Raw genomic sequence first — 11,480 nt, 5'->3', positions numbered from 1 at the left:
ATCCCTTAGCTGGCAGAGAAGGAAGGCTTAAGGAAGAGGTGTGCGGCAGGAGCCAGAGGGGAAAATACTGGAGCTGGGAAAGGACTGAAGAGTCAGAGTTCCTCCTCACTCAAGGTCTCCAGGGAGACAAGGCTCACTCAGGTGTGAATGGTGAACTAGTTCTCCTGTCAGGACGCCAAGAGTCTCCCTCTCTCTTCTCTGAAAGACCGGGAAGTCAGGGAGATAAGAATGCAGTGGGCTGCCTCCCCACCATCTTGTCAAATAGATCAGAAGTTAGATCAGGTTCAGAAGTCTAGAGTGAGGAATATTGGCCAGTACTGGAATCATGGTCCCTGACCTGCTGCTTCACTGACTTAAAAAGATTTTGATGAGTATGGTTTTGTTTGTTTTTAGTTGAGGAGGGGTGTATGTGACTGGCACAAGTCAGTGGACATGTTTGTGTGTTCGTACACATGCTGGGGAATCTGTTTGGTCTGGGTCAAAAAAAGACCTTTCTGCCATGAATATTAACTATAGACATTAGTTTGGAATATTAGATTCTACATATTAGCTTGGAGTTTTGAATAAAAGTTGAAATTTTCCCTGTCTCGAAGAGGTAAAGTTAGGCAGAATTCATATTGGATGGTAGATAGGTAGGTGATCCGGCTGTAACTGCTACTTACAGGGGAAGTGGAAGATTCTTCTGGATTAATTGCTATTTGTCCTGGTGTGTGTGTGTGTGTGTGTGTGTGTGTGTGTGTGTGTATCTTGCTTGGTGTTTGTGTTTGTACCAATGGTAGAAATACAGGCTTGCAGAAATGGATGAAATGTGTAAGAGTTTTCTAGGGCTCTTGGGGTCCCCAAGGGGACCCTTTACTTAGATTCTAGCTTCCCAGTGAGTCAACAGGTCAAGCCTGGCCAGAGAAACCACCCAAGCTCAGCTGGCAGCCCTGGGGAAGAAGATGTTTGAAATGTTGGACTCGGTTAGGTTGTGTTCAGAGCTAAGATGTTAGGAGCTGGGAACTGGAATGCAAGACGGGAGTGGTTGGAGGGTTTGTATGGTAGACGTCTGGCAGTCTGGCGACTCCCGGATAGATCTGTGGTTGCCTAGGACTAGTGTGGGTTCGGTTAGAGGCCCAATTTCCTGGGTCAGGTGAACCAGGTCTTCCCATCTGAAACAGCTCTCTAGGCTTCCCTCCCTACTTGGGTGGAGACAGCTGAGGTCTGTCGCCTCATAGGTACCAACAATCAGTGACAATAAGAAAATATCCAGGGCACACCTTGATCTCTCCAAGGTGAGAAAAAAAAAATTGGTAAGAAATCAGCCTGAGGTTCTGAGAGTGCTGTCGAGAGCGGGCGGTTTAAAGGAGAAGAAAATTGGCGAATTTCACTGGTCAATTTCACTTCATTTCGTTCAATTTCGTTCAATTTGATTCCTTTTCATCCGGCGCCGGGAGGCCCGAAGCCATAAGGAGGGGGAGGGGGGTCTTTCCGGGCAGAATTTCTCCCTCTTGCAGATTTACTTTCTACAGCTGTGAAGAACAGTCTCGATTCTCCAACTTTGACATACGTTTTTTTCAGCATGGCTAAGGGCAGACATTTTATTTTATCGACGAGTATTTGGTCTGAGTGATAGAGGCCCATCCGTGAGCCTGCTGCCCAGTCTCTGTTGCGACCCAATTAAAGTGGTTAATTCTTTTCACCACATATTCCTCCCCATCTTTCTTTCTTTCTCTAGGGGCTCCCCACTAGACCACCCAGGAGCCAGTGTTGGAGGGGGACACTTCCCCTCCCTCTCCAATTTGTTCTTGCCACAGCAGGCGCGTCTTCGTGGTTACAAAGCACTTTTCCCTCCCCGATGACTTTTTTCCCCTTTTCAAAAACACTTCTACCTCCACCCTCCCCTTCAACTACCAACCCTCGGCGACCCCCGCCTCCTCCCTATGCGCTCGGGTTTATTTAAACTTCGCCTCCTCCAGCGCCGCGGTAGTGCACACTCAATGAAGTTGAAGGCTCGGTGAGCCGAGGTGAAGAGGGTTTGGAATCTGTTGAAAGGGGCGTTTTGTGACACTGATTGGGGCGGGGGTGGGGGCAGTCCAGAAAGGACAATGACCGACCAGGCTGGTTTCCCTGCGCCCAGGGTCAGGCGAATAAAGGCGCCGACGCAGTTTAAACGACGGTCCTTGCAAGAGAAAGAGAGAAAAGATTTGGAGTGCGGAGCGTGCCTCCTAAGCTTGCGGCTTAGGAAACGGTGGGAGGAGGCAGTGTGCCCAGGTCTTCACGGACAGGATTCGGAGTTTCCTCCCAACCCTGCGCTTTCCACGGAAGAGAGGCGAGGAGAGTTTGGGTTTGTGTCTAAATTATTTCCATGCATAGTTCAAAAGGCTGTTTAGGCTGGGGCCTGGGAGGCGTCCGGGAGGGCTAACCAGGACGGTGAGACCCAGCCCACATTTGTCCCTCGGGCTGGCACTGTGAGGTTTCTGTAGAGACTTAAAGGTGGGCAAGGGTGGGAGGGAGAATGCGGTCCCTTAAGTGTTCAAATATCAGTGTTTGAGAACAAACATATGATTGGATTTTGGAGGTAGCGCTTCTGATTTTTTTAAAGGCTGGTATAAACGCGCACCAATAGAGAGCTCTATAGGAAAGACAGAGGTTCCGGGGCTCTGGTTTTGAAAACGAATTTGTCCCCGAGCTGGAGGGCGCGCCGCGCGGTGGGGCGGAGCGGGCACCGCCTCCTTCTAGCCCGCACCGCGCTGCGCTGCTATAATATCACCGTAGTCTCGCTAGACCTGGGAGGCTTGGGTCAGCCGGAGAAGGAAGGCTTCTGCTGTGGGTTCGGCTGCTGGCAACATACTCGGGATTGTTTCCAACCATCTTTGGGCTCAGCGCTTGTGCAAAAGGGGTCCCTGCCCAATGTGGTCTTTTCGCTCCACGCGGACTCGCTGCTCGGCGTTTCTCCGTCGGCTGGGTTTTTCTCCGGGTGAACTTTTCTCCATGTTCACTTTCCCTTCCCGTTGTTGGTCTAAATTTCGTGGTCCCCAAGAGGAACTCTGTAGGTGGGAGTCTTCACCACCCCTCTATCCCCGCCCAATCTTTCGTAGACCCTAGAATCACGGTAAACCCACATCAGAGTTGGCGTGCCTGCCACTGGGAAGGATGCACTCAGTCTCGGATGTTGGGGCTTCTGCGAGTTTCAGCAACTGAGGCCAGCATCTTTGTAAGGTCTCTCCTCAGTTTCCTCGGAAGCTGGAAATGGTCTCAGGGTTGGTTCACCCTGGATTACTTTTGTCTATTGAGGCAGAAATGTCTTTGGAATTGGGGTTCAGTTAAATCTTGCTTGGGACTGGAGAGAGCGAATTCTTGAGTGGGACAACAAAACATTTAAACCCATCCTTTCGATTCCTAAAACTAAGTGAGGACCCGAGAAGTGTATTTCCACTTGTCGGTGTAGAAACTGCCAGTGTGTGTGTGTGTGTGTGTGTGTGTGTGTGTGTGTGTGTGTGTGTGTGTGTGTGTGTTTGGGAGTGGGGTGGGTACGGTGTGTTCGGAACCTTGAGGACACTGGAGTGGACTTTATTGTTCAAATTAATTAGCCTATGGTAACCGAAGACCCTTACTTTGAGGCCCCCTCCTCCAGCAGGTGTCGGTGCGGAGCGGACTCCAGGGCTTCCCATTCAGATGTAGATGTGCTTCTGGGCTCCTCTGGGGGTAGGGAGCCCACCTCTATGCCCTCATCTAGCCTGGTTTCCCGCCTGTCAGCCTCTTCCGTGCTCTTTGGGTTTATGTCGCACCTGCCGGTTACTCTCACATTCTTACATCTTTGAGAATTAATCCTGCTTCTTTATGTTAAAGAAAGCAGCTGGATGGGCGATAGCTTAAATTAGCCTGGGACCCAAACTGCCGGAGCTAGAGGGTTCGGAGATCGGAGCTGAAAGGACTAGCATGAGGTCGCCGCATAGAGTTAACTGTGGACCTGGGATGAGATGTCAAGGACCTGGAAAGCCAGAATGGATACCGGTGTCAGACGCTAGTGGGCCGGCTTTGTATCGATTCGTCGCCCTCCTGGCCTCCTCAGCCAGCCGGGCTTTGCACCGGAGGGTCTGTGATCATTGCTAGGGTGTGTTTGCAAACCTGACAATGAAAAAAACAAATTAGGCTGCCTGGAGTGGCGTACATGCCTTCAATTGCAGTGCTCCAGAGGCAGAGGCAGAGGCAGATGGGTTTCTGAGTCGGAGGCGAGTCTGGTAAACAGTGAGTTCCAGGCCAGCGAGAGCTACACAGTGAGACTCTCTCTTAAACCAAAACAAAAACCAAACCAAACCAAACCAAGCCAAAACAAATCAACAAGCGTATAGATTCGAAGCAACTTCTAGTTGAGCTCTGCTGTGCTGAGCAATCTGTCTGTCTGTCTGTCTGTCTGTCTCTCTCACACACACACACATATTCGAGTCAGATTAAAGTTGTAATAGATATGCGTGTAGCATTTGTTTGGGCTACATGATCATTTCTGTTGATGGGGTTAGATATGCATTCTGCTCCTGCTTCTGTGCTTACAAGTATTTGCTAATTTGCATTTGCTAATGAAGATATTCTCGACCCTTTTTAGTGTGAGTCTGTGTGTGTGGGGAATATCCTTGGAGGACTTGGCAGAGACTGGGAGTATGTGGGTGGAGAGGGTTGGGGTAGAATCACCCGTGGCTTGGCCCTCTATTCCCTAGACCTGTCTATGTTCTCCCACTTTCCTCCCCAGATGCAGACCAAGCTAGAGATCTGGAACGTGGTGCAAAACTGCTGAAGGTACCATGATTTGGCCAGCAGAGGAGCAGGCTGACTTCCTCCTTAGGTTTGCCCATTATGGGCAGTTACTGTATCTTATCTGGGCTCCAGGTCCTGGTTGTTCCAGATTAGCTAACGGGTATCATGGTCCAGTCTCTGCCTGTCTCCCAAGCAGTGCTGCCAGACAGCCTCCTCTACTCCAGCCTGTACAGAAGAACGTGGTTAGCAGTCCTAGGTCCTTTGGAGCCTCTGCTTTCACTCTCAGGAAACTGTCTCTCTAAATCAAAGGCGCAAGTGCAGACAGCACAGCCACTAGATCTTACAAAGTAGCCAAGGCTGACCCTTGGCTGTAGAAACAGGTCTGGACAGTGAAAGGAGGACGAAGACCAGAGTTTGCCTAAAGGTGCTTGGCAGCATCCTGGGTCTGTAGGCGAACACTGCACTCTCTGTAAACCGTCTTAGACAAAGTATTCATCTGGATAGTACGAAGAAATTCCAACCTCTTCAACTGCTCTTCAGTTCCTGGGAAATCCCAAGACACTGGATTGTCGTTGCCTTTAAATTCTCCTTTCTCCACACAGTCAGGAAGAGTAGAGCAGTCAGTGATTCTGGTAAACCAAGATGAAAGAGATGACATTTAGGTGAGCCAGGTGCTGATGGCAGGAGAGAGGAGTGCAGGTGAGCAAATGCTGCCTCACCTTAGAGTTGGGGAGGAGTCAAATCCTCTACCTTCTCAGAGGGGAGAAGATATGGTGACCATTAGCCAGCCAGTCTGTCTCTTTCCTGATGGTTGTTGGAGGTATTGGTTTCCTTCCCCTCTATTTCTTCTGGTTAGATGAATCGTTACGACTCTAACCTTCTGCTGGACCACATAGATGCTCTAAGCTTTGCCTCACCCTGTGTCCAATTCTTCAAAAAGTGGGAGATAAAGATGACTCTGGCTGTAATCATTGTTTCTTGGTTTGGATGTATTTGCTGGTGCGTGTGTGTGTGTGTGTGTGTGTGTGTGTACAACTGTGTTTTCTCTCATGTGGTACTAGGAATCCTGGCTGATACTCAGCCTATGAGTGTCTGGTAGGCTTTAGTTTTCCTTCTCTCTCTTCCAGGGGCTTCCTCCTAGCATGTACTGTGATGATGGCTGTCTATACTAGGGGTAGAGAGGGAGAAAAAAGGATCTCAGTTCTAGCAATGGTGCTGACTCTCTCTGCCCTTAGACTAAGACTTCTTACAAGGCTTCAGTTTATTTGTTTGAAGCGAGTTGGAGTAAGTCAGATCCTGTTTTCTGCTCTGGTGTCAGTGGTTGTGTCTTAGCTCTTCTCTCCCGGTAGGCTTAACAGTCTTTTTTCAAACCCATTTTTTTCTTAGTGCAGTGAGGGTGTGGTGTCTGTGCCAGGCTCTGCAGAAACCCCTGGCAGCACCTGTGCCCAGTAGTGGTACAGCGGACCAGAAGGGAGTGGCTTACTTCCTTTTTTGGTGGTGTGGTACTTTTATGTGGGACTCTGGGTTTTCTTTTCCCTTGGCAGAGCCCTAAAGAATTGAGAAGGACTGAGTGGAAGGCGTGGTCCATAGGGAGGACTGAGTCTACCTCCATTGTGGAGGAGGGGTCACCTGACAGTCCTTAAACTCAACACCAACCATGAACTCTATAGCAGTGCAAAGTGTGAATGGGAGTCTCTGCCCACACTGGGTTTTCTGTACACTTCCCAAGCATCTTCTTTCCCAAAGCCCAGCTATGATGTGAATGAGGAGGGGTGCTGAGAGACAGAGTTCCTCCCAGAAACACATGGGTCAGGATGAACATCAGAGAAGAGCCATTCCAAAGCCTGGGAAGGGAAGTGGGTATGACCTGCTTCTTCCACAAAGACTTTACTGAAACCAAACCTGAGGACTTAAGTCCCCCCCCCCGCCTTTAAGAGGAGGGTGGGACTCTCAGAGGCTAGTTGACAGAGTAGGTGTCTGTGCCCAGATTCAGGGGAGTAGAGTGGGTGTGGCCTGGCCATTTGACCCTACCTGTGGCTTGTCTCTTCTTTGCCTACATCATAGATTCACTGTGGCAGATTCGAGTCTCAGATGTGCTCTAAATTGTGTTCTGGGAGCAGGGCATCCCAAAGATGTGTGCAAGAATCTTTGGTAGTAGTGTAGTTCCTGAGGGGTCCAGGGTCTGAATGGGCTCTGTCCCTCCCACAACTGAGAGAGATACAGAGAGTGGAACCTCGGGATTAAGGCTCCTGAAACCCTCCCTGGCAGGGATCCAAATGCTGACTGGCCAAGCCCAGCCACCTGGGGGCGCCGCTGGCCCCAAAGTCCAGGAGAATACCCTGTCCAACCCAGGACTTCCTGAGCTAACAGAGATGAGCCTCCTAATGGTGATGACCCTGCTTCACCTCAGAATGACCTTCCTTGGAGGCTGATTCTGTAAGCCAGGAGGACTTTGCTCCAAAGTCAACGACCTGGTGCTAGAGAGGGATGACCCTAAGCCAACAAAGGTGACCCTGCCACAAATGGGTCTGACCTTCTGCTTTCAGAGATGACCCTAAAGTGACCCCAAGCAAATCCATGCTGACAGGCATGTGCTTGGGCTGTCTCTGTACCCTCCTTCTCAAAGTGTGCCCTGTGCAAAGTAGAGGCTTAGGCTGTTTTGGGGCTCCTGTACCCTAGCAGGGAACCCTCCCCCCAAACTGTTAGCTGATTCACTCCTACAGGCACAACATTTTTAGTTTTCTTTATCCTTTCTTCCTTCTTCCCTCCTCCGTTACACCCAGCGGCCTCATTCATAAGCTGGTGTCCTACAAATGAAGTGTAACGGTAGTTCACGTTTTGTTATTTCTTGGGCCCTCTCTTTGTAAGACAAAAGGCACTCACGTTGAGGCTGCTTTCATCTGTTGAACTGTGCTCCCATGCCCACTCCTTGGACCCAAGTCTTCAATCTTGATAGCCTTTAAGGACCCACTTTGTGCCTGGTCTTCTGTCTTAGATGAAAGATATGATGGTGAACAAACTGCATGTGGTTCCTGTTCTCAGGATGATGACAGTCTAACGCCATAAAGACACACACAGAAACAGATCTAATTAAAGCTGATGTGTGGGCTGTGAGGATGAACACCTTGGACTTTTAGGGAGGAGAGCTGAAGGGCAGCATTCAGTGTGGGGTTCACTTCTAACTCTGGAAGGCTGGAATGATGGAGAGAGGGCACCACACAACTGTATCCTCTTTGACTCTAACTTCTTTTGCAGTTCTGGTTTCTGGGCTGCTCAGCCACGACAGCCCCAGGGAATCAGGATCCATTTCAGAATTCTTCTGTCCCTCACTGCTCCCAACTGCACAACCTTCCTGAAACACAGCAAGGAGGGGCCTAGCCTTCATCCCGACACACAGAGGGTCTCCAGACACACTTCTTTCCCTAGTACCTCAAAGTTGAAAGGGGCAGCCTGGTCTTTTCATGAGTAGAGTATGGAAACCAGCCTAGCCTTAGGCTAGGAGAGCCCTTCAATGGTGAAACTTCTTTTTCATGGTATTTGTAAAAATAAATAACCATTGATTAAAAGGATAATTCTAGAAGTCCAGGAGCATACCTTTCAACAACTTTCAACAGCTAATGACTCTATAGGTTATGGGTCAAATTGTTCTTTCTTTTTCATGGCTCACCTCTGATCAGATTCGTCCACCCCCACCATATATTCTCACCCCTCCCCCATTCTCTATGGTCAGATTCTATCCCCAATGCTGCTATGATTTCTAGTGCATTATTTTTGACTGGGGATAGCATCCAGGGCTTTTCAAATGCCAGGTGGTACTTTACCACTGAGCTACATCCTTAGCTCTTAATGCTTAAAAAAAATTATGCATATGAATGCTCCATCTGCATGTACATTTGCAGGCCAGAAGAGGGCATCAGATTCCATTGTAGATGGTTGTGAGCCACCATATGGTTGCTGAGAACTGAACTCAAGACCTCTGGAAGAGCAGCCAGTGCTCTTAACCTCACAGTAACCTCTCCAGCCCAGCCCTTTTAATACTTTAATGAATTGACCTTGATGTATTACTTTCTGCTCACCATTCTTACCATGTTGGGAGCACTCAAGAACAGTAGCCGAATCTGTTGTAGCTCTCTGTTCCTAGTACATGGTGCAAGGCTTCCAAAAGTATGCTGCACTGTGCGTATTTATTTATTCAGTTATTTATTGTTTAGAAATGTGACCTTTTATTGAGAAATAAGGACCTTTGGTCCTTGGAATGGTGGGGAGAGGAACAGCACTATGCAGCCAGAGTTGCCAGACAACCTTTGTTCAAGCTTAGTGCTTCTCCATCCTCTAGACAGAAATAGCTGGCACATTACATTCTAAAGAAGGCCAAAGAGCTGTCTGCCTGACACCTTCACACACCACCTGAGCAACAGTGTCTGTGGTGCTCTCCAGTTTTGTGCGCACATAGAGGATGAGTGTTCCAGTTCAAGGGCTGGGTGTGGGTGGGATAGGGTAAGGTGGGAGAAGAAGGAAGCAATGGGCTAAGAGTGTGACTTTTAAGGGTGGGGTTGGGGAGAAAGAGGTTGCCTCAGATTCCGATTTTACAGGATGAAGGGTCACTCACAGGGTTGGAGAGGACCTATCCTATTTTTACACCCTATTTGACTCCTCGTGTGGCTGCCAAAGCAACAGTGGTTCCCCCTTACTCGCAGTGGTTGGGTAACTTTCCAAGGCCTGTTGCATTCCTCTCTTCCACAAGGCCTGTTGCCCAAAGTGTTGCAAGTTTGTGTTGTCCAGAAATGTGGATACCTGAACCCTAGATAGTACTAGGGTCTATGTGTTTTTAACCTATATGTAGACACACCTGTGATGCAGTTTGACATATATCAAACACAATACAAGTCTCCAACGACAACTGACAATAGAATACTTACAAATATATTATAAGAGAGCGTTGTAAAATGTATGGATTGTTTGTTTCTGGAAATTTCCATCTAATTTTTTTTGGACTGTGGTTGAGCCTAAGTAATTGAATTTATGGAAAGGAAACTGACGATAAAGTGAGACTCCTATATTCAGAGACCTAAAGGTCAGTATACATTAGTTGGAAATTCATCCTGGGCAGGAGTAACTTCAGAGAAGGGAATCATGTCTCCACCCTGGACCATACATTGACTCCATGGTCTTGGAATACACTGCTGGGGAATGGCTCTCAGTCATAGGGCTCCTTGACTACCCCTTACCTGCCGTGCAGCAAAGGGCCCTTGACTCTTTCATGACTAGGCCTCCCAGACACAGGCTTGTAGTAGAATGACCATTCTCTGTGGTCATGTGGGCTCTCTCTGCATTGTAAAAGGTCCTCAGGTTCTCTGTCTTTGAACAAAGTTACTATTCTCTCATCTGTCCACTGTCCAATACTGAATCATTGACAATGGTGGTAACGGGCACACAGCCATCCACCGGTCCACAGCCACCCACAGGTCCACAGCTTCTCCATCAAGTTCTCTATCATTCCTAGAGGATTATTTTAAAAATATCATGGAGTCTCCTTGGGCAGACTAGTGAAGTCTACAAACCCCTAACAATACATGTTTTTAAATGCAAGTAATCGGATTTGCAGGCATACAAAATAACACATTCTACTGGGATTCAAATATCAAAATATTAAAAAAAAGTTGCTTTATAGTAAGACCTACAGTAAGATAGTTCATGATGGTGGAATAATAAAGTTGGGTATGATGTTAGAGGCCTGCAGTTCTACTCGGAAGACTGAGGCTTACACATTTAACTTCAGGTCATCTTGCACAGCACAGCAAGATTCTGTCTTAAAAGGGAAAAACAGGAAACAAATGTAGCACATTGATATAATGGTAGTGATGTTATAGTACAATCTTAAAGTGGTCAGCAGAAGGATTTTGACATTCTGTAAGAACGTGTTTAAATTTTCTATGGGTAGCAGTTTTAGGTTCGGAAAATACCGACAGAATCTGTTACCTCTGTCAATGCATAAAATGCTGTACCTCAGTTTAAAAGTTTCTTAAAATAAAGATAAGTTTGTTTTTCTAGCCAGACTTACAGAGCTGTGACCCATCAAATTTTATCCATGGGCCCCTTGGGGGTGGTGCACTTAAACTCCATGTTTTTGTCATTGTCTATTGCTTCTTCTAAACTCAATGAGGAGGGTGACAGAGGGGACAGAGGATTCTGAAAGGCATATTTGCTATAGGGCCATGTGTGTAGTCTGGAGGTGACAAATATCACCTGTGACTGTATTTCTCAGCCAAAACCCAGTCTTATGGCTCCACCTGCCTGCATGGAGTCTGACTGTGTGTACAGGTGAGGTTAGGAATGGGACTTGCTGGTTGCATCACCTTGACTACCAAAGTCTCCTTGAGTCGTTTGTTCCACTCAGTGTCTTAACGTCCCTTTAAGAGACTGGCATGGCTTGTTGGCAACCCACAGTGCATTATGCCATACCATGGAGAGTGTACAGAGGGAGAGAGACACGCCTGTATGCTATATGGTGAGTCCAGGGGGAGACACAGAGACGTCTGCGGTCACCTGTGCTGGGTGGCTTCTGGATACAGGAACGCCACATCCTATTCTCCATGGCCCACTCTATGCGGACAGGTCACTCAGGACAGCCCTGGCTCCTGGCTGCCCAAAGATCACCAGATGGAGTTCTGTTCAATGGTTGACTCATCTGCTATTTACAATTCCTTCTCTTTGCTAGATTCTAGGGGGAGTGCTGTTCTTTGGAA

The 11,480-nt window shown here is 48.1% G+C and overlaps 1 long non-coding RNA gene across 1 annotated transcript in view; it reads left to right on the top strand.

Moving 5' to 3' along the window:
* Nucleotides 1-1,967: 1,967 nt before the first annotated feature.
* LOC148005985 (uncharacterized) overlaps nt 1,968-11,480 on the top strand; it is a 157,384-nt gene continuing 147,871 nt past the window's right edge. Inside the window, exon 1 of the long non-coding RNA XR_015620436.1 lies at nt 1,968-2,326. This is a non-coding gene — a long non-coding RNA (uncharacterized LOC148005985). The remainder of the gene's footprint in view (nt 2,327-11,480) is intronic.

Source organism: Rattus norvegicus, chromosome 5, assembly GCF_021556685.1.
Source record: "Rattus norvegicus strain SHRSP/BbbUtx chromosome 5, alternate assembly SHRSP_T2T, whole genome shotgun sequence".
Lineage (NCBI taxonomy): Eukaryota > Metazoa > Chordata > Mammalia > Rodentia > Muridae > Rattus > Rattus norvegicus.
Note: the sequence above shows the minus strand (reverse complement) of the source record. Positions and strands in the feature narration are given on the sequence as shown.